This window comes from Rattus rattus, chromosome 16 (assembly GCF_011064425.1).
Source record: "Rattus rattus isolate New Zealand chromosome 16, Rrattus_CSIRO_v1, whole genome shotgun sequence".
Classification (NCBI taxonomy): Eukaryota; Metazoa; Chordata; class Mammalia; order Rodentia; family Muridae; genus Rattus; species Rattus rattus.
Genome location: NC_046169.1, coordinates 15,198,879 through 15,221,941, shown reverse-complemented (window position 1 = coordinate 15,221,941; position 23,063 = coordinate 15,198,879). Strand labels below are relative to the sequence as shown.

The following is a 23,063-nucleotide window of genomic DNA, read 5'->3' as shown; positions in this document are numbered from 1 at the left end:
TGATGAATCAAAGAGACAACGTGGAACATAAAGATCGTTTTAAACATTATAAACATCAGAACGTAAAGATCATTAGCGTGAGTACAGTACAAACTTGAAATCTGTCAGGTTTTAAGCATCCTCAGGACGAATCAATCACTCACACTGCTGTGTAATTTGGATAGGTTGAATAAATAATAAATACAAATGAAGAGAGAGATGGAAAACAGTATCCAATTAGGATTCTATAATAAAAAAATGTCGATTTTTGAGAAAGTAACCCTGAAAATGTATAAAGACAGACAATATTTCAGACAAAATTTGAAGATGTTTTGGGAAAATAATCTTTAAAATATTGAAGACACAGAAAATGTTTTAGAAAAAAAAAACTGAAGCAAACAACACTGAAATAGGCCCAGAGTGAAATGATAATGATATGGTTCATAAAGAGTTCAGCAGCTAATAATGGCTACACTTTGGAGGCTTTCGAGGCTATATTCTCCTATAAATCTGATTAGCTAAACTTACATCTGCTTAAAAATTAGATAACTGAGTCACGGAGCATCCATTATGTTTGATACTTTTGTTAAATCATTCGCTTTCTTTGGGCCTTACTTTTGCTACCTATATAATTATGGAGGTGGTCTAGCTTTCCAAGGATTCTGCCCCATCATGGTCTGTATTTCTATACCTATGTAATTTAATCCTTCTCTTCATCTACACCATCTACATTTTCAGGTTTTGGGGGGTAAATTGGGCAAACTTCCCCTGTTTATTTGGACAATTCAAAAACAAAATCAGATTCGCTTCCTTGCACTTAACACCCTTGCAAACTTCCCGCCCATAGCTTTACTAAAATCTTTACGTGTAGTCCTTAGCACAGGAAGGAAATTGACAATATTCACTGGACATTTGAATAAATAAGGACACACTGTCTGTCTGGGTTGTAGATTATATGTGAATGTAGAAGCTTTGGGCTGTGGAAAGTATTTGACAAAAAACAAAATTGTAAGAAATGGGCTTATGTCCAACTCATCAAACATGGGATGGGTGGAGTCACTCAAATCTTGTATGCTTTAAATAGAGCAACACATACTGGATATAGTTTGATATATCAATTTCTAAAATACATGGAGAATGTGAAGAAGTAGCTACTTGAGACAATCGTATTATAGTCCTAGCACAGGATTACTGTGACGTCACCACATACTCAGAGGCAGGCCCACAAAGCTGAAAGCTAAACTTGATAGAATCCAGGCCCTAATATAAACAGTTTAGAACCAACAATAAAAATATCTAAAGGGGCTTCGATCTGGTACCAGAAGGTCATATCGCGTTTAGATTAAAGAGGTATATTAAAATAGTAGTTAAAAGTATTAAAGGCAGAAAATACTTTAGAAAAAATTAGAAGATTTTATTGGAAAACAATCCTCAAAACGCTAAAGATACGGAAAATATTTATAGAAAAATTGACGGTTTTTGGGAAACAATCCTGAAACTACAAAGATACAGAAATTATTTCCAAAAAAAAATTGAAGATATTTTTAGGAAGATCATCCTGAAAATGTAAAAGATACAGAAAATATTTCAGACAAAATTTGAAGAGACCTTGGAAAAATAATCTTTAAAATATTAAAGACACAGAAAATATTTAAGGAAAATAACACAGTTAGACTTTTTCAAGAGTAAGAGATTTTGTTGGACAATTAAGGAATTCTACAATAATGAAGCATCGCTGGCCTCAATTGAGGAGGCTGACGGTGTGAAATCAGTTTCTTCCTGATTTTAACTTCTTTCTTCCTTCCTTCCTTCCTTCCTTCCTTTCTTTCTTTCTTTCTTTCTTTCTTTCTTTCTTTCTTTCTTTCTTTCTTTCCTTCCTTCCTTCCTTCCTTCCTTCCTTCCTTCCTTCCTTCCTTTCTTTCTTTAATTAAACTGGATTCTGAGATCTAATGTGGGCAGTTAGGATAATAGTCATATATCGGGGTTTGGTGTAGTAATTAAAGACTGGATGACAAGAAACTTTTTGATATCCTGGCCCTATCGAATCGATCTAGCTAAAGGAAGATAAACTGAAACAACAGGCATATTTTACAGCAGAAGGTGAGGGGGGGGGGAAGCTTGAAAAACAAATAAGCAAGAAACGACGTGTGGATTCCATGAGAAGCCACCACTGCATGCATGTCTGTGATTATTCAGACGTCCACCCATTGAAAAGCCATTCTTCGTGAGCAGCGACACTTAGTAAACTGCCTGCTGTCAATTTGATATTTTGGTAAGTGACCAAGAATATACACATCACATATTGCTACTAGAAGTAAGCGTGGTTATGAGTCGTGGCTACACGGAGATGGGATCTAGTGATTTTTGTCACGTAGTCCCTCCGCAGTAATGAATGATGCATTGTAACCCACCCTTGTCAGTCTTGCCGGCCAGGTGCTCATGGCTTTCTGAATCGCTTTTCTATGGCCGCGAGATTTGCTATATTTGAGCTAAACAGGGATGTCTTTTCTTATTTAGGAACTAGGAAGCTAAACCTATTCATGAAATGGCAATGTTTACTAATGGGAAGAAAATGTATTTTCTCTCTAAAACCTAGAGTCTGCCATGTTGAGACAAAACTTGAGAGCTTTTCTGACTAAAGCTCTTCTATGCTGATCCGTTAAGACGTTTCTGAATTTTATGATGAATCTTTTTTTTTTTTTTTTTGATAGCGTGTGATTCAATTCTGATTTTTAAAAGGACGGGCGAAGAAAGAAGGAAGGACTGACTGCTGTTCTCTCCCACTCTCACGGGCTCAATGCTGGTTTGTACCTTTCTGTGTCATGGCTGTGAGGTGTGTTTTTTCCCCCCCTATACTCTGCTGTTATATACACTTGTTCTCAGAATAACCAAAAGCAAACAGGGGGGAATTTCTGCTGTGGCTTTAATGTGTTTTCTTAGTTCTACTATTCCAAAATCTGCTCTCTAAAAAGTCCTTCTCTGTGCAAAACCATTTGCATCCCTATCACAGCGCACAGCTCTCACAAACTCCAAGTTGTGTATGGTTTACATTACTGACCTCTCTGTTACCGACCCACTGACCGGGCCTCCCTCCCACCCACCACATACATCTCTGGAGCTGCCAGGTCCCCGCCACATTTAACTCTTAACTTGTCACATCGCTACCCCAATCCTATTCATTACTCTAATGGTTTCATTAAGACTTACATAGTTTATTTCAAGCCCCCAGAACCTTGCAGCTTTAAGAACCTGACGTTATTAAAGATAGAGGTTCTTTAGTGATGAGGGATGTAAAGAGGAATTGTAACACCAAACACATTCATGAGCTTCTGATGGTGAGGAAAATTCTAAGAAGTCAGTCATTCATTTAAGACGCTAGAATCTTCTTATAAGCCCCAAATTCTTTTCTAAGACAGAAGCAGCTCAGGTCGTGGTCTCAACACCTGCTTTGCTTTGTGTTATTATAGGCAAGTGACCTCTCTGCTTCTTCATCTGCAAATGAAGAGATATAGAAGTAGAATTTTTTAAAGCCCATTTTTGCCCTGTTCTAAATTCCGTGCTGGGTTCTGGCTGCAGATCTAAGTCTCAAATCCTTTCATGAAGAATTAGTCTCCTTCCTTTTCTATCCTTTGCTTCCTTACTACTTAGTTTTGAATAAATCCGAGTCACTCAGATCACTAGAGCGTGGCTCGCAGCTACAGACCTAAAAGCAGAACACAGAGAAACAAAATGTCTAGAATTTGACAGTAAAGTCTTACTCCGTGTTAGCATCGAAGAAACAAGGGTATATTTAAACAGTGGACGGACTGCTAGTCTGCGCCTCATTGGTATTTATGCATCCAGACGACTTGTTGAGAACGTGCTTTAATATATTATATACTCCAGTCCATGTGATGACACGGTACCTTACAGGGAGGTTTTAATAAGTGCAGAAAAGCAACAAAAATTTGCATTCCAAAATGTAAGTTAGTACTTCAAGATTTGTTCTGTTCATTGAATTCGATTTGCAGCATTCGTAGGAGAGTAATAATTAGATATGTGGACGGAAGTGCACTCTAAATCATTTGCCCTAGGTCCCAGCAAGTGTCTTTTAACCAACTGGATATGCGCACAGGTTCTTATTTTAGATAAAATTCCCGTATGCCACATACAGATATGTACACACATACCTAGGCGTGAATCCAGAAATTCCTAAATCATTGCTCTGACTCAATGTGAGTGGGGGGTTACGCCGTGTCAGCTTGCGCCATTTCTTCCCAAGGCAAGGTGATGTGATGAAATCCGCATGATGCACAGCCCAGACTTGTGAGCCAATAGCAGACTGGCCCCACGCTGACAAGGATGCCCGCTGGGCAGCCAGCCTGGCCTCTGCACGGCTCTTCCTACATCCTCACCTTGGGTGGTTAGGCTGCGCTGGAAGGGGCTTAGGTAAGCACCAAAATGCATTCAAGGGAAGCAGACTATACATTAAATTGGCATTTGGATAAGAATGGTTCCTATTTTGATTTCCAGTATGGATCATTTTCTACAAGAGCTGATTCATTTAAATGTCATTTTAAGGGTTTGCATTTTATTTTACCTCAGGGCTTTCATGCACGCACAGACACACACACACACACACACACACACACACACACACACACACACACCAGACACACACACACCAGACACACACACACACCAGAGACACACACATAGACACACACAGACACAGACACACAGACACACACACACATACACATACATACACAGACGCACACAGACAGTCATCCCCGTGGCTTACCTTGAGAAAATGGTTTATCCGTGCCGGGAAAAGCAGAAGAACTCATGCTCAATCCGGGCTCACAGGATCTCCTCCTCTGAGTCTTTAGGTTTCTCCCCCTCTTTTCGGAAAGTCTGAATGAAAACTCCTTTAGTGCAAGAGAAGATAAAACAGAGATAGTTCTGTCTTGGTCCCTCCCACACAGCAGGAGAGAGAGAGAGAGGGAGAGGGAGAGGGAGAGAGGAGAGGGGAGACAGAGAGAGAGAGAGAGAGAGAGAGAGAGAGAGAGAGAGAGAGAGAGAGAGAGAGAGAGAGAGAGAGAGAGAGAGAGAGAGAGGAGGGAGAGAGGGGATAGGGTAAAACCCGGTGGTGTGTGTGTGTGTGTGTGTGTGTGTGTGTGTGTGTGTGTGTGTGTGTGGTGGTGGTGGTGGTGGTGGTGGTGGTGGTGAAAATCAGACCCGCAGTGGCAGACACACCGTATAGATCTTGCACGCAGAGCTGAGTCTTGATGCATGTATTCCCCAAAGGAAGCTCAGCAGGGTAAGTTCACCACCACCACCTCCTCCTCCTCCTCCTCCTCCTCCTCCTCCTCCTCCTCCTCCTCCTCCTCCTCCTCCTCCTCCTCCTCCTCCTCCTCCTCCTCCTCCTCCCCTCCTCCCCTCCTCCCCCTCCTCCTCCCGCCGCCTCTTACTCCTCCCATTCTCCTCCTCCAGTTTCTTCCCCCCTCCCCTCCCCCTCCCCTTCTCCCCTTCCTCTTTCCTTACCTCCTCCCCCACCTCCACCTCCGCCATGAATGTGTGTGTATATGCGCGCGCGCGCGCGCGCGCACACACACACACACACACAAAATCTGTCAGAAGAACCGAAGCAGCAGAGACTGCAGTTGTAGACCGGGGGTATCCCTGCGGGGCAATAGATACCGCTCGTGGCGTGATTATTTACACAGCTCTGGGTGTGTTGCTATAGGATCTGCGGCAGTGCGTGTGCAGGGTGAGGTCGCGCTGTGTGTTCAGCTGTTTTGTGAATGCTCATGGTTGCTGGAGGTCTTGTGAATGGGTTACAGGGGAAGGACGGGAAGGGATTTATTGCCCCTTGCTGTGTTTTCTTTCTCTCCTCCTCTCTGTGTCGTGGCTTTCCCGGAGCTGCAGCTCTTAATGCTTGGCTAAGTGGCGTCGTCCAGCTGAAATGGAATCGACCCATTAGAACTCCCCATGGGAATCTCTGCATCCGGTCCCTTTAAATTTAAAGGGGAGTGGGGTGTCGGGGGTGGGTAATAATTTTAACGGGGCCTTATTTAAATATCTCTACCAATCACAAGACGCTCAGCACTTGCTGATTATCCGTAGCTGCAATCTGATAATGGACTGAAGATAATTTACAAAAATCTGATGAAGATTGAGCTTCTCCTTTAAAGGCTCCCCCCGCCTCCTTTCCTCATTCATTCCCACTTTTCAGTGCTAATGATTGTCCATCCATCATCCTCTGGGAAACCATGACCTGCATTCCTTTTCTTCCTTCAATGTGTCGTAGATTTAACAACGAATATTTATGAAGTACCTTCCTCTGTGCTAGGTGTTCCAGATCCCTGCCTTTCTAGAGCCTCCAAGTTCTGAAAATAAAGCAATAGAGCGACCTTAATTTACTCTTATAGAGACAGGCAAATATTTTTGTGAATTATCTTCAGTTCATTATTTAATTTAACACAGAGGGGGCCGTCTTCCTTCTCACACTCAGAAAGAAGCACTAGAATAAAGCCACGCCTTATATCTAAGATAGAAACTTCAGTCCTGCTTCAGTGGCAGGAACTTGGCTGTCAACATTCTTAGGATGCTTCAGGGACCCCATCTATAAAATGAAGGTGGCAAAGGATGACAGTGCAGACTGAAACAAACTTGTGAGTCTGGAAACTCAGGTTCTTAGTTTTTCTTTAATTTCTTGTGTGACCTTTGCAATTTACTACCTCTCTAGAGCCCTAATTTCTACATTGACACAAGGAAATATGATTTGGTAATTGCCCTGTTTAGCTCTGCCCTTATGTTATTTATTAATTACACCTTTTCAGGAGCATTAGAACAACAGAAACTTTAAGAATGTATGTTTGTGTGCCTGCATGGACTCTGTAAAAGTTCAATTTTTGTCTGTTGCTATGTCATGCATATGTATAATACTTATGTACATTTATAACATATGCAAATCTAAATGTGTTTTTTCCCAATTAGAATTACCAGTCAAGAGATTTTCCTATGTAGTTCCTTCCTTTTTATGGTTAAATCCTGTCACTACATTTGAATTTACTGAAATTATGGAAACCATGCAAACTCAACTATAGTTTCATATGCAGGTAAAAAAAATTAGTAACATATTCATTTAATAACTTTTTTGTATATCAGTAGTAAGTATTGTGCCAAACACTTACAAACACCATTTTGGCTTCTCATTTTAGGAGGTATGTATCTGGCTTTGGAGAGTTCAATTAATCCCCCACCCCACCCCAGGGCTATTTCTTAAAATAGAGATCAAGCTAACTCCTACATCATAGGATTATGTTGTCGTTGTTCTATAATTTGAATAAGGTCTTACATTTAGAAGTTTCATCATGTGACTGGCAAACGAAAAGCACTCAAAGAGTAGTGACTGTAAATTTTAAAAGTTGTTCTCACCTTAATTCATCAGAAAAGCAAGAGATATTTTTAGTTAGAAATCTTTTCACTTTTAAAAATTTCATCTTCTATGCATGAGTGCCTCACCTGCATGTGCGGAAGTGTACTGAACCAGGGTCCTTTGCAAGAGCAAGTCCTCCTAACCCCTGGGCTGTCTTTTCAGGCCCACCTTCATTGTTTTAAGATCCGCATTTAAATTTGAACACGTGAGTTGCCTAATTACTTTTTCTCCTTATTCTTTGAATCTATAATAGGGAAACAAAACCAACCAAGGTTATTCAACCTCACAGTTTAGGACACCTATGCCAGAATAATTATGTTGATGATCATTTGTTCCACATAGAAATATGGTCCAACCATTAGCAAACTGCTCATATTACAACAGCTAGATGCCCTACCCTTATATAATTGACATTGAATTAGGTAGGGGGACATTTTTATAATCTGAAAGATACTCTCTTAAACATTTTATCTGGTTTACCTCATTTAATTCTCACACCAATCCTATGAAGTTTACCTACAAATTAGTATGATTTCACAGAGAAGAAACAAAGTTCAAAGAAACTAAGTAATCAACATGACCAATGGCTTTCAGATTTGGAATTTTACTTATACAGGGTTTGCACAGCTAACCACAATACCATAATGCCCAATGATGTGCAAATCCATATATCACATTCTTACAAATTGTTTGACATTTACTTTGTTTAGAATGTTTGTGTCTCCCCCAAATTCTTATGTTGAAAATGAATCACCAATGTTAGGATATTAAGAAAGTTAATTAGGTCATGAAGTTGTAGCCCTCATGAATAGAATTGGAATCTTATACAGGAGTCCCTGGTGAGGTATATTATCCTTTGCACCATATAAGGACTTAGTGAGATGGCATCACCTATGAATCAGAAAGTTAGATCTCACCAGACACTACCAATAACTTGATGTTTAACATCCCAAACTCTAGAATAGTGATAAGTTTTGTGGTTTATTGTATATTTAGTCTAAAATATTATAGCAGCTAGAAAAAACCAAGATATTAACTCTTAATATTTTATATTATCGTAGACTTCTTTTGCCTTTGAAGACTCTGTTCAGTCTTCCTGAACTATCTCTCTAATGTATATTTCTTATACCTAGGTGTAGAAGATCCACACTGTAGGAGAAACTTTGTCAAATCACCCCTGTACTCTTCTTAATGCTCCAGTTGGCTTCCTTATACTTGAATACTGTTAATCGCAGAATTTTCCAATTTTTGCTATGACTGTTCCCCATGCTACACAGTTACCATTGGTGGCACATACAACATTTGTTGCATTTGTCTTTACTGCTGTAATATAAAATATTAAGAGTTAATATCTTGGTTTTTTTTTTTTTGTAGTTGGATGATTTGTGATAGACTATTAGATAAGTACAATTTTAGACAGAAAATTCACGTTGAGATGTTACAAAATTCAGCCTGGGTTATGTAGCAAAACTGTTAGATTTTTCTAACAGGGCACTTAAGAAAAGCTGTTAATAGTATACTTTTTGAGAAACAGATCGGACAAATGATAATGCAAGCAGCTTGTGACAGTGTGAGAATTAGAGGCTAACACAACTGTCTTGTTTCTCAATCCAGCCCCTTCTTGTTTTTAAATAAAATACCTTAATAACATTAATTCCATTCCAAGTGATTTTTTTTAGATACTATCTCAACACACATCAGCCCAAGCTGTTGATTTCCAAAAATTAAATAACCTTGAAGAAGATCATAAAATCACTCTGACCTCCATATATTTCCCTTACTATTCTAAAAAGTGATCTCTCAATTGTGATTTTATAACAAATTAATCACATCTTTAAAGACTTCATAATGACTGATTGCTCAGGTCACTTCTCTTATGGCAGTTAACTCAAAGAGATTTTAAAGGAGAAAGAATATGTCTAAACATTATACACTAAAACAGATAAGACGTGAGTAAAATCATCATAGGGGTTACAAAAGCAGTGTAAACTCACATAAAAAATTAGTATCTGGGCAACAAAAAAGCCTGAATAGTTATACATAATTAACATGAAGGGTACATGTAGAAAGTAATCGTTAGGAGCCACCACTAGCACTTGGAGTCCTGAGAATGACATACTCAAACTGTCTTATATAAGAGATATATTGAAAATAGGAATGAAATGTGTAATGTTGGAGAATAACTTGAATGACAGGCAGAATAATTTAGACTTAATGTTTTAGAAATCAGAAATAAAATCTTGAACAAAGTAATAAAGGATAAAAATAAACCATGTTAAGAAAGAAGAGGTAGGTGGGATGGGGCCAGTGAAATGGCTCATCAGGTAAAAGCGCTTGCTGTCAAGCCTGAGGGCCTGAGTTTGAACTCCAGAACCCACATGGTAGGAGAGAACCAACTCTTACAAACTGTCTTCTAAACACACACACACACACACACACACACACACACACACACACACACACACACACACACACACAGAGAGAGAGAGAGAGAGAGAGAGAGAGAGAGAGAGAGAGAGAGAGAGGAGGGAGGATTTTTAAAAAGACACACAGGACACATAATACATTGGGTAGGAAGATATTTGAATACAGAGAGACAGAGAGAGAGAGAGAGAGAGAGAGAGAGAGAGAGAGAGAGAGAGAGAGAGAGAAAGAGAGAGAGAGAGAAATTAAAAATTAAGACACACAGGACACACAATACATTGGGTAGGAAGATATTTGAATACAGAGAGACAGAGAGAGAGAGAGAGAGAGAGAGAGAGAGAGAGAGAGAGAGAGAAATTAAAAATTTAAAAAGACACACAGGACACACAATACATTGGGTAGGCAGATATTTGAATTAGGTCAGCTAATTTAGAAATTTAGAACACCCTGTAGAAATTTTAAACAAAAAAAAAATGGTAAGGAATAGATTAGGGACTTGACAGTGAAAATGGCAAGTGAGGATGGTGATAAGAGTAACAATTACCATATTGAGAAGGCAGAAGGGAAAGGCGAGCTTAAACTAGTGCTTGGGCTAGAACTTTACAAACTATACTATCAAACATCCATTATAAAACTATACTCAAGATTCCGACTCCCTTGCTTACCCTGATTATTTTTTTACGTTAACCTAAGGATTCTTATTTTACCTTAAAGATCACTTCAAATGTGATGTCCTGCATACCATCTTCAACATCTTACCATTCGTAGTTTCACAGCAGAGGAGTGTGCTTTCATGGAGTTTATCAATTTTTAAACGATCTGTTTTATTTTTATGTGTGTCTAGGTTGACTTTGAATCCCCTCCGCAATGCCATCAAGGATGACTTTGAACTCCTGACCCTGCTGCCTCTACCACGCAAGTGCTGGAATTACAGGCGTCATACCATATATATGCTGTAAACCTAGGGCTTCGTGCATTCTAAGCAAGCACTCTACTGAGCTATATTTCCCAGCCAGGAATGTATCTCTTCTAATCTGTAAGTAGGTTATGTATATCTTCTCTTTACAACTAAGATTAGCTCACTGAATAGTCAACGATGTGCCCCTAAGGTACTTTGAATTGTGACTATCGTGATTTTACTGTGTTGATGAAATAAAATATGAAGTGGAAGCAGAGTCAGCAAAAGAACCCAGGTCTCTGGATGCTTGGGCCAATATTCTTTTATTTTTCCAGTTATTGGATATGTTCTTTATTTATATTTCAAATGTTATCCCTTTTCCCGGATTCCCCTCTAGCAACCCCTTTTTCCATCCCCATCCCCCTTCTTCTATGAGGATACTCTCCCTCCCACCCACCCACTCCCACCTCAATACCCTGACATTCCCCGACACGGAGGAAATCAAGCATTCATTCACAGGACCAAGGGCCTCTCCTCCCATTGGTGTGCAACAAGGCTACATATCCGGCTGAAGTGGTGGGTCCCTCCATGTGTACTCTTTGCTTGGTGGTTTAGTCCCTGGGAGCTCTGGGGAGTCTGGTTGGTGGACATTGTTGTTCTTCCTATGGGTTTGAAAACCCCCTCAGTTACCTCAGTCCTTTCTTTAACTCCTCCATTAGGGAGTCCAGTCCCAGTCCAGTGGTTGGCTGTGAGTATCCTCATCTGTATTTGTCAGAGGTATTTGTCCCCCTCTCAGGGGACAACTATATCAGGCTCCTGTCAGCATGCACTTCTCGGCATCCACCATGTTGTCTGGGTTTGGTGACTGCATGTGAAGTGGATCCCCAGTCTCTGGATGGCCTATCTGTGCTCCACATTTTGTCTCCTTATTTCCTCCTGTGAGTATTTTGTTCCCCCTTCTAAGTGGGACTGAAGCATCCATACTTGTACAACAGACCCAAAAGATGATAAGATCTTTGAATTATTTTGGGCAAATAGAACTCAAAGGGATCAGGAGATGTCTTCAAGTAAGAACATGTAGTATAAACTTAATAATATGGGATTCAATTTTGAAAGAAAATCCAGAACACAGAAATTTAGGACCTGTTAACATGGAAGAGATCATTGGATTTTTTTTTTTTAAAAAAGATGAAACTTCTGAAATACAGGAATATAATATAAAGAATTGTGTACCATGTAGAAAGCCAGAGGGCAAAAGGATAAAGAACCAGTATAGAAACCGAATAGCAAGTCTTCATATGTGGGAAAGAGATTAGAACAGTTCAGTGTTATAATGTTTCAATAAAACATGAAATTAGGAGAAAGGTTTAAAATATCTGGCTTCATTTAGCCATCGTTCTAGGCTATACTCACTCTAGGTAAGTCATTGAGAAAAGGTTTGCTAGTAGAGCAGAAAGTTAAGCATCAATAGGTTGAAAGAAAACAGAAAAGTTCGGCATGGTTATAAGATTTCATCCACACAGGGAAGCTAGTGAATTGGGAAATAAAAGGAAGGAATTAGTGGGGGGAAAAAAAGAGATGAATAGGGGGTTGAAAGTATTTGTTAGAGTTAAATCCCAGTGGAATTTGCAAGGATTGACATTCTGAACCAAAACTTTAGAGCAAAGGACAGCCACAAGCTTTGCCTTTGTTACATTTTAAAGCAAAGGACAGCTACAAGCTTTACTCTTGTTACAATTTTACCTGGAATTACACTGCTGACAAAAAGAACTTAAGCACCTGAAGCCATAGCTTGATCCTGGTGAATTCCAAAGTCACAGAAAACAACTCTGTTGCTAAGTTATTCTAGAGAAGGCTTTAGAGTCAGATGTAGCTTTACAACCGGTTCCATTAATTAGTAGCTGTGTGATGTTTGGCTTAGTTACTTAAGACTTCTGACTCTGCTTGTGAAACTGAGACATTAATCTGTTAAAAAACTGAGTAACTTAAAATGATGTAAATAGAAAGTAATATAAGCGCTCAATAAATGGTAGATATTACTACGATTTTTATTTTCTGACAGACAACTTTATACACTGAAAAGATTCAACTCAACATGGCATACTCTCAAGATAGTGGCATTGTAGAACATATATACACATTAATCCAGTGACTACAATACATGCAGAATATAATACTCTTATAAGGGAAGTATTCTATAACTGTTAACTGTAGAAAAGAAGTAAGTAAATATATATAATTAGCAAACTTCCATTTTTCTCTTTATCATACTTTAATATAATTTAAATATTCTATTATATTTCTTTAGTAAAGTATGAGATCCTTGATTAAGTAAACAATCAGCAAATGTACTGAGAGCCAAATCTGTACCAGGTTTGGGAACTAGGATGGAAATTAAGTATAATAATAAATGAAATAGTTATATATATATATATATTAATTTTTAATTTTGAGAAAGAATCATGCTATGTAACTCTGATAGGTCTGATACTGGCTATGCAGCCCAAGCTAGCTTTGAACTCATGGCGACACTTCTTTCTCAGCTTCCCAAGTTGTTGGGATTACAGGAATGCATCACTTTGTCCAGTTAGATTATATATTAATATAAATATAATATTATTACATAATTATTATATGGTATTCATTAAGATATAAACAACAGATGAACATCTTATTCCATGGATATCATGATTTAGTAGTAAAGGTAGAAAATAGATAAGTATATTAAAGGATATCAATGATTTTGGAAAGAAACAAAAAGAAACACATCTAATCTACTACTGGGAGTAAGGATAACATTTAAATATGAATTTGAGGAGGCTAGAGAGATGGCTCAGTGGATAAAGTTACCAGTTACTCTTCCAGAGGACCCAGTTTATTCCAGCATCTACACAGCAGACTCAACTCTTTCTAACTTCAGTTCTAGAGGATCTGGTTCCCTTTTCTGATCATCACACAAGAAAAAAATTGTTTATAATAGAGATTTTGATTAGTTTTATAATTACAGTGCCTGATGATGATTATTTTAGATGCTATATTAGACTATGATTAAAGTTAGCTTTAAATAAGCTCAGTATATTCTCAGAATATAAGTGAGACAAGCATTGTGGCTACTTCTAGGGAAAAATTCTGCCTCTATGATATAGGACGTTTTGATGTAATTCAATAAAATGATATGAAAATTGCCTACTTAACATCAGATAATATGCTTGATGTGAGAAATGCAGTGATGAATGTAGCAGAATACACTGTTATAAAGCACCAATCTATACTATTTGAATGAACTGATTAATGGACTTATCCTTGTTATTCATAGCATACAATAAAGGGCATGTAAAAATATAACCTGTAATATAACATGTCGATGAGTCAGAATTAGGCATGATTATGGCCTTAGTTATGGTAGGGATAGTACAGACAAAGGAAATGACAGGTATAGAAAGTAAAACAAAGGAGACTTAGTGACTTACCAACATCAGAAGTTTCATATGATTCTTGAATGTATTATGCTTTTTTATCACTTCTAGACAACTAGTCAGTCACCTTGCCTGGAAAATTGGAAACTTCCAGATCTGGTGCAGACTTCCTAACTGAACTCTAAACTCACATATCTAACTTTATATCAAATATTGACATTCATTATTTTTCTTTCTCTTGACATTTTGGTTGTGGACCTATCCTTTAATACCTGAGTCATCGTTTAAGCCCTTCCATTCCCTTTCAAGCAGTATAGAAGGTGTGGGGAATTGCTATTTTATATATGGTAGTAATAAAAAGCTTCCCTCGTTGGGTGAAATTTATCTGTCTTAAAAGAAAAACATTGAGTAGTAAGAACTTGGGGAGTAGCCCAGTCGTATGGTCCTTTGTGTCCAGTGCCCGGCACCATAGAAATCAAGTAAGTAGGAGAGATGGCTCAGTGGTTAAAAGCACTGACTGCTCTTCCAAAGGTCCTGAGTTCAAATCCCAGCAACCACATAGTGGCTCACAACCATCTGTAATGGCGATCTGACGCCCTCTTCTGGTGTGTCTGAAGATAGCTCATTGACATTAAATAAATAAATAATTCTTTAAAAAAAAAAAGAAATCAAGTAAGTAAGTAATCAAAGCAAGAGAGAAGCAGGGAAACAACTAGGAAGCTATTGAAGGAGTCTAGAATAGTAAGAGTAGACACGAAACAAGTTATTGTGTAAATATTTTGGTGTAAAAATCATTCTAGAGTTGTACTATAACTGACAGCTGCATAAAAGTAATATTCCTGTTACTTTGGCTCCTTGTCTCTGTCAACATGGCTGCATATTTCTAAGTTACTAAAGTTACAATGTTTAAACATTGTAGATAAAACAGAAAAAAATGTAAGAGGAACTATGACATGGTTTTGTAAATGTCTTAGGGGAAATTACAAAAGATTGTTTTAGAAATTATTATTAAAAAAGGTCTGCAGCCAGGTGGTGGTGGCACGTGCCTTTAATCCCATCACTTGGGAGGCAGAGGCAGACAGATCTCTGTGAGTTCAAGACCAGCCTGGTCTACAGAGTGAGTTCAAGACCAGCCTGGTCTACACACAAAAACCCTGTCTGAAAAAACAAACAAGCAAACAAACAAACAAACATACACACACCCCCAACTGCAACCATAAATCTGTAAAAAGGTGTTGAGTTTAGCCTATATGCACATCCTTATTGACTATTCCATTCTATATGCATTCTGGGATTTTATAATCTTCTCTGACTAGTAATGTATAGATTTCACTTAATGTGTTGACATTGGTTAATAAGTGCATTTTAAAACAGAAAGTGGAAAAGTAGTATTTTACAGACAAAGAAGGGTGTGTGTGTGTGTGTTTGTGTGTGTGTGTGTGTGTAACACTAAATAATGGAAAAGAGGTCATGAATTTGAAAGAGGGCAAAGAAATATATGAGAGGGTTTGCAGAGGAAAAAAGGAAGGGAGATTTGATGTAATTATAATCTCAAAAATAATAGAAAAATGAGTAGAGATTGGGTATAATAAGAATCCAGAATTGAGGGGTAAGAGAGACGACTCAGTGGTCAGGAGAACTATGTGCTCTTCAGAGGACCCAGGTTCAACGTCCAGCACCTACATGGTAGCTCACGACTGCCTGTAACTCCATTTCCAGGGAGTCTGACATCCTTACACAGAAACACGTGTATACAAAACACCAATGTACATAAAAAATAAATTGAAAAATTAAAAGAATTACAAAATTGAAAATAAAAATTCTGGTTCTGTTTTAATACAGAAAATAGTCCTTAATATATTTATTTTTAAATATTTAATACTTAAAAATATTTATTTTTAGTCCTTAAAAAATACTTATTTTTAGTCCTGCTTTTCTCCAATTTCTGTGAAAGGCTTCACCTATAATTTCCCAACATTTGTGTGTGTGTGTGTGTGTGTGTGTGTGTGTGTGTGTGTGTGTGCATGCACATCTATTTTGTCTTTCTTTTTCCCAGAGCTGAGGACTGAATCCAGGACCTTGTGCTTGCAAGGCAAGCACTCTACCACTGAGCTAAATCCCCAACCCCATGTGTGTGCATCTAAATAAACCATAATTCTCATGTATTTTCAAAGGGAAAGATATTAAATTTGCTCTTAGTGAAAAGGAAGAAATACCTCCTCATTTCTAACTTCCTTTACATGCAATTATATTCAGATGGCCCAAGTCATGAATTATCTTTCTTTTACTAATATATCCTGTCTTGGACCTGTGTGTGTGTGTGTGTGTGTGTGTGTGTGTGTATGTGTGTGTGTGTGTGTATGTGTGTGCGCGTGCACGCACGCATGCGTGTACCCTATAAAAACTTACTATGTCCCACAGAGATGACATCTCCATAGGCATGATCTCCATGACACTTCCAGGATGTTTTAAATATTTTCTTTTACATATTTATTATATTATCATTGAGCCTTTTGTCTACTCCATGTCTCAGAAGTGTATCAAGAAGGTAGTTAATATTATATTAAATATCTGACTCCGTGATGTTTGGATTCAGGTTTCAACGAAGCAGGACACCTTACTGCTCCACATATGTACCAATATTTATTTCATTTTATTCAGCTCTATAACTTCTTTTTCTTCACATTAATTAGAAGTTTTATAATTTGGGAATGAGAAAAGGAGAAAACTGGGGAAATAGTCTGTAAACATCAGGGTCTCTAAGATGGCTGAAATATTCACATTGTCCTTTCTTTTGCAAGCAGGTCAGCCTGTCGTAGGTGACAACAGCCTTTGACTCTGAAAGTAGTTTATTTTCAGAACTTACATTCTACCCAGAACTAAACTTAAGCATTATTTTCATTTCAAACATCTTTTTCTTTTAAACTTCAAAAGTTTTAGCTTTGTGTTTCAAGGTCTCCCTGACCCCCTCCTACTAGTAATTAACATTATTCATATTAAACTTCCTCTCTCCAAACAAAACAGCTTTTATATCCCTTGCCTTGTTGGTCTCTTTACTTTCTGGTTGTCTTTATTTTCTATTTCTCTTCTCTCCTTTCTTTTTTCCTTATCCTCCTCTCTCATTTTCTTCTTGATGCTACTAACTTAAAAATATTCCCTTAGGAATTCTTTTCTTTTTTTGGAATATTTTATAATAGGTCAGGAAAGGACAAATACTCAAGATTAAAAATAAGAAGTTTTGTTTAATTATCTATAAAATCTTCTCAGGCTAAAGACAATTATATTTGCCTTCTTACAATGTCATTTGGTTCACATATAATATTAATGACATCCTTGTATTTGTTGATTATTTATTCTCTTTTAGAATACATTATATATTCAAGGAAATATTATATAGATATAGTTATGTATCCATAAATGAAAGTGCCAACCATTCTTATTTTAGGATGGATCATTTGAAGCCAACAAAGATATAGTTAAATCACATTATGTCAAACAGCAAATTTATACAGATATTGTAAATTCTGATATTGTAAATGAGAATCTAAAAATAAAACATTGTGTTTATTGTCAGTTGATTGCCTAAAATAGTACAAGCATCATATAATGAGAAAAGAATAGTATACACATTATAGGTGGAAAGTATGGAGTAGATATAGACATACAGTAGATTATCATGAGCTACCATAAATACTTTATTTTCCCCATTATTGCTACCAAACAGCCTTCTCTCTCTCTCTCTCTCTCTCTCTCTCTCTCTCTCTCTGTGTGTGTGTGTGTGTGTGTGTGTGTGTTTGTGTATGTGTGTGAAACAGAGACAGAAAATATAAATGAGAATCTAAAAATAAAACATTGAGTTTATTGTCAGTTGATTGCCTAAAATAATACAGGCATCATATAGTGAGAAAAATCTTTTCAACACCCAGGACTATGAAACAGAGTAGCCACCTGCCAAAGAATGAAGTTTGACCCTTACTTCAAGCCATACAGAAAAAAATGTAACTAGAAGTAAATCACAGATAAGAAGGCATAGGAGTAAATATTTGTGACCTTGGATTATGCAACCCTAAATACATAAGTTAAAACTAAGAAGGAATAAATATTTGTGACTTTGGATTACACAAACCTTCTTATGTACAAAACTAAGGGACAGACGAAAAGATAGACAAGTTGAAATCTTTTTAAAAAAATCCTTAAAAACATTTTTTTTCTAGTGAAACTATCATCAGTAACGCACACATTCGAAATAAGGGAACACTTTTGCAATTGATGTTTGTAAATGTCACTTACGTCTATAATAAAGAACTCTTTCAGCTCGAGAATAAAATTTGAAGTGAGATGAAAAATGGTCAAAGATTTTGAACAGAACCTCCCCAATAAGACACATTAGCAACCCATGTGTGGATGTAAAAGCACTCAAATCATCAGTCATTAGCAAAATGCAAACCAAAACATAATTATATGTAACTCTGCATCCACTAGAATGGCTAAAATTAAAGCAAGTACCATATAGATGCTTGACAGGAACAGTGCTAGTGAAGAAAATGGAAAACTTACATGGCTGGTGAGACTGAAAACAATGCTGCCACTTTAGAAGCAGTTTGAAAATTTCTCAAAAAGTTAAGTATGAAGTCGTAATATGATTTAGCAATGCTAGTGGTATATATACATTCAAACATATACCTATAGTAATATTGAAAACATATACCTATATAAAATGCATGCATTAATGTTTAATAGCAAAATTATTGAGAATTAACCAAAAGACGGAAATATCCAACTAAGACTAGCTGAAACGCTAAGAAGATAAACAAAATGGAACGGTGTTCAGCCATAAAAAATTGTACATACATGATTTTTCTTTGAAATTAAATAAGCCAGACACAAAGGTTACAGACTGTATGATATAGTTCCTGTGAAATGTCCATAGAAGGCAGATATATAATATATATAAGAATATATTATATATAGAGAGAGGTTTGGGAGGCTAAAGGAGGGGGAGTTGGAAGTGATTGATAATGAATATGAAGTTTCTTCCTTGAAAGTGTTAAGAGTGCACAACTGTGTGACTATAACCCAAACCATTGAATTGTGGACATTAAATGAGTAAATTTTACCGTATAGTTTAAAATAATATATTGGGGCAGCTCATTAATATTCATGTAAAAAGACTCCTAGCATAAATGACTCTTTTATCAAAGTTCCAGTTGGTGTCTGAAAAACATGTAGACAATACTTAGATTTTGATATTATGATTAGAAGTACAACAAACATCATGCATGTTGAGCATTTTGCTAAAATATTTATAAGCTAAACTTCTAGTCTAAAAATACTGGGCAAAGAATAAATGGATTTTTTATTTTGGTCAAATTTTCCAAATTGCTTCCCAAACAGTTTCCAACATTTCGTGGTACCAATTAGGAGTTTATTAGAATGCTCATTTTTTTCATACTTTTGATAACTAAGTGTATCATCAAATTTGATTGCTAGTCATTTTTTTAGTGAGGTATAATTTTTTGGCAGTTGTTTTAAAAATTGTAGCTATTTGGAATATTTTTGCCTGTAATGATTATACAATACTAGTATAGTACTAAATATAAATATATAATTATAGTACTAACCATATAATACCTTATAAATTTAGGAAATTCTTTTAAAAGATTTTTATTTATTTTATATATGTGAGTACACTGTCTTCAGACACACCAGAATAGGTCATCAGATCCCATTACAGATAGTTGTGAGCCACCGTGTGGTTGCTGGGAATTGAACTCAGGACCTCTGGAAGAGCAGTCAGTGCTCTTAACCACTGAGCCATCTCTCCAGCCTCCCCCTCCCACTTTTAAAAGATTTTTATTCGTTTATTTTAAGATCAAAAACTCAGGTGACAGCAAATGCTGGTGAGGATGTGGAAAAAGAGGAACACTCCTCCATTTTTGGTAGGATTGCAGACTGGTACAACCATTCTGGAAATCAGTCTGGAAGTTCTTCAGAAAATTGGACATTGAACTACCTGAGAACCCAGCTATACCTCTCTTGGGCATATACCAAAAGATGCCCCAACATATAAAAAAGACACGTGCTCCACTATGTTCATAGAAGCCTTATTTATAATAGCCAGAAGCTGGAAAGAACCCAGATGCCCTTCAACAGAGGAATGGATACAGAAAATGTGGTACATCTACACAATGGAATATTACTCAGCCATCAAAAACAATGACTTTATGAAATTCATAGGCAAATGGTTGGAACTGGAAAATATCATCCTGAGTGAGGTAACCCAATCACAGAAAAACACACATGGTATGCACTCATTGATAAGTGGCTATTAGCCCAAATGCTTGAATTACCCTAGATGTACAGAACACATGAAACTCAAGACGGATGATCAAAATGTGAATGCTTCACTCCTTCTTTAAAAGGGGAACAAGAATACCCTTGGCAGGGAATAGAGAGGCAAAGATTAAAACAGACACAAAAGGAACACCCATTCAGAGCCTGCCCCACATGTGGCCCATACATATACAGCCACCCAATTAGACAAGATGGATGAAGCAAAGAAGTGCAGGCCGACAGGACCCGGATGTAGATCTCCCTGAGAGACACAGCCAGAATACAGCAAATACAGAGGCGAATGCCAGCAGCAAACCACTGAACTGAGAACAGGTCCCCGTTGAAGGAATCAGAGAAAGGACTGGAAGAGCTTGAAGGGGCTCTAGACCCCATATGTACAACAATGCCAAGCAACCAGAGCTTCCAGGGACTAAGCCACTACCTAAAGACTATACATGGACTGACCCTGGACTCTGACCTCATAGGTAGCAATGAATAGCCTAGTAAGAGCACTAGTGGAAGGGGAAGCCCTTGGTCCTGCCAAGACTGAACCCCCAGTGAACCTGATTGTTGGGGGGAGGGTGGTAATGGGAGGAGGATGGGGAGAGTAATACCCATAGAGAAGGGGAGGGGTAGGGGTTAGGGGGATGTTGGCCTGGAAACTGGGAAAGGGAATAACATTCGAAATGTAAATAAGAAATACTCAAGTTAATAAAAAAGATTTTTATTCGTTTATTTTATATATATAAATTCTTAAATAATAATAATTAGTATCTTTTAAATGTTGAAGTCGAAAAGACTTCTAGTTTTGTCTTGAAACTACAATGGAGGTATATGATTTAAATTCTAACAATCAGATGTCCTAACATGAAACTTGGATGCAAAATTTCAATGTGCATAAAGCAGCACTATATAATTTCCATTTTGGTTGGAAGAGGATGTGGAAAAGAAACTTGGCTCTGGAGGATGACAGAAATTACAAGGGCAAGTTCTTAATAGAGTGGTGGCTCAGTGCTGGCAGCAGTAGGTGTTGCGGTAAATTTCTTGGCCTGTAATGCAGAAGCAATAGTTTTTCCTATAAGGAAAGTAGCAGCACTCCTGGCCATTGTTTCCAGAAACTAAACTTCAAAATTGTTTGGGTAGCCTTCCTTTTATAAATAACTATACTATATGCATAACCTTAATTTCAAAATCTCTTTTTCACATAATCTCTTCTAACATTTTTATTCAGTCATCATAATATCCCACTTCCCACATGGTCTTTACCTGAATGGATCCTGTAATGCACTGGCTTCAATAACATTTTGCTGTCTGTCATACACTACCTCCATATTTTTACTTGCTTGCCTTACTTTACTTGGAATTTTAGAGTCCATAGTTACAATGACTCTCGAGCATATACTTACTGACACCTTCACCCTTCCTCAAGCCACCATATTCACATGAGGAGAAAAAGCAGAGCCTGAGTAAGTCCTATACTCAACCTGTTCCATTTCCATATTAACTGGTTTGGTCTTCCTTTAACTTTAATCTGTTCCAATCCCATTCTTTTCATAACCAGGTCTTTGATGGCTATTTTATACCATCTATTCTTTACTTAAACCTACAATATCTGTTACTGGATTCTTTAATCAATGGCCATGTTTTCTACACTACTTTCATTACTATTGTCATTTACTAAAGTTTGTCTTTATCTTAACTGGTCTAACAGCATCATTCACATAATAAATTAAGTTGTATCTTCATAAAAATCTCTACTTGAATTCTAGGTTGACTACATTTCTCTAACTCATTGATTCTTCTTAATATCTTCTGGTGGTATTTGGGTTTTTAGATAGAAAAAAATGGAACCAATGAAAGTCTCAATCCTTAAATAACTCTGAAAATTGATATTGGATACAATCTACCTAAGTACAAATATTTTCTCTGTCATATTACCTAGGTCCACATAAGTAATTACTTTATTGTTTACAATGTTTATTGTTTTTATTGATATTATCCTTACATCAAGTATTTCTTATTTCATTATGTATGGTTACCAATTTTATCTAAGGTACACAAACATCTAGAACATTTATATATATATATATAAAACATTTATATATATATATATATAAAACATTTATATATATATATATATATATATATATAAAACATGTCATGAGAAGCTTGTTCAAAGTATTAGGATGCAAAACATAATTCCTACCTTTTCCCCTCTGTAAAACAGTGTTTGTCAGGGACCAGTTCCCAAAGTGTTCCTGGTCTATGAGTGCTATTTATACAGAATATCTAAGAATGATGAGTATACTACTAGAGTATACAGATTGTATTTAGAAAATTTTAGATTGTTTCATGATAATACTACATCTCTGTTCATGATTTACTATTTTATCAAAGTCCACAGCAGATTTCATTTTTTAAATAAAGTAGTTCACCAAAGATAGTTGAAAATCACTGCTCTAAGCATATTATAATAATGCTTTAGATTAGGTGGTATAGTCTCACTTCTTGTATTACCTTTGTCTTCCTTAAGGTTGGCCTCCAAGCCCAAGGACCTGGCTGCCTTCCCAGAAGTCATTTCCAGATAGTT

The 23,063-nt window shown here is 37.0% G+C and overlaps 1 long non-coding RNA gene across 1 annotated transcript; it reads left to right on the top strand.

Annotated features, from left to right (window-relative positions):
• The first annotated feature begins 4,218 nt into the window (after positions 1-4,218).
• Positions 4,219-22,475, top strand: LOC116885900. The gene is made up of 3 exons (XR_004386046.1): positions 4,219-4,407; positions 10,671-10,862; positions 21,843-22,475. It is a non-coding gene; the product is annotated as an uncharacterized LOC116885900 (long non-coding RNA).
• Positions 22,476-23,063: the final 588 nt, after the last annotated feature.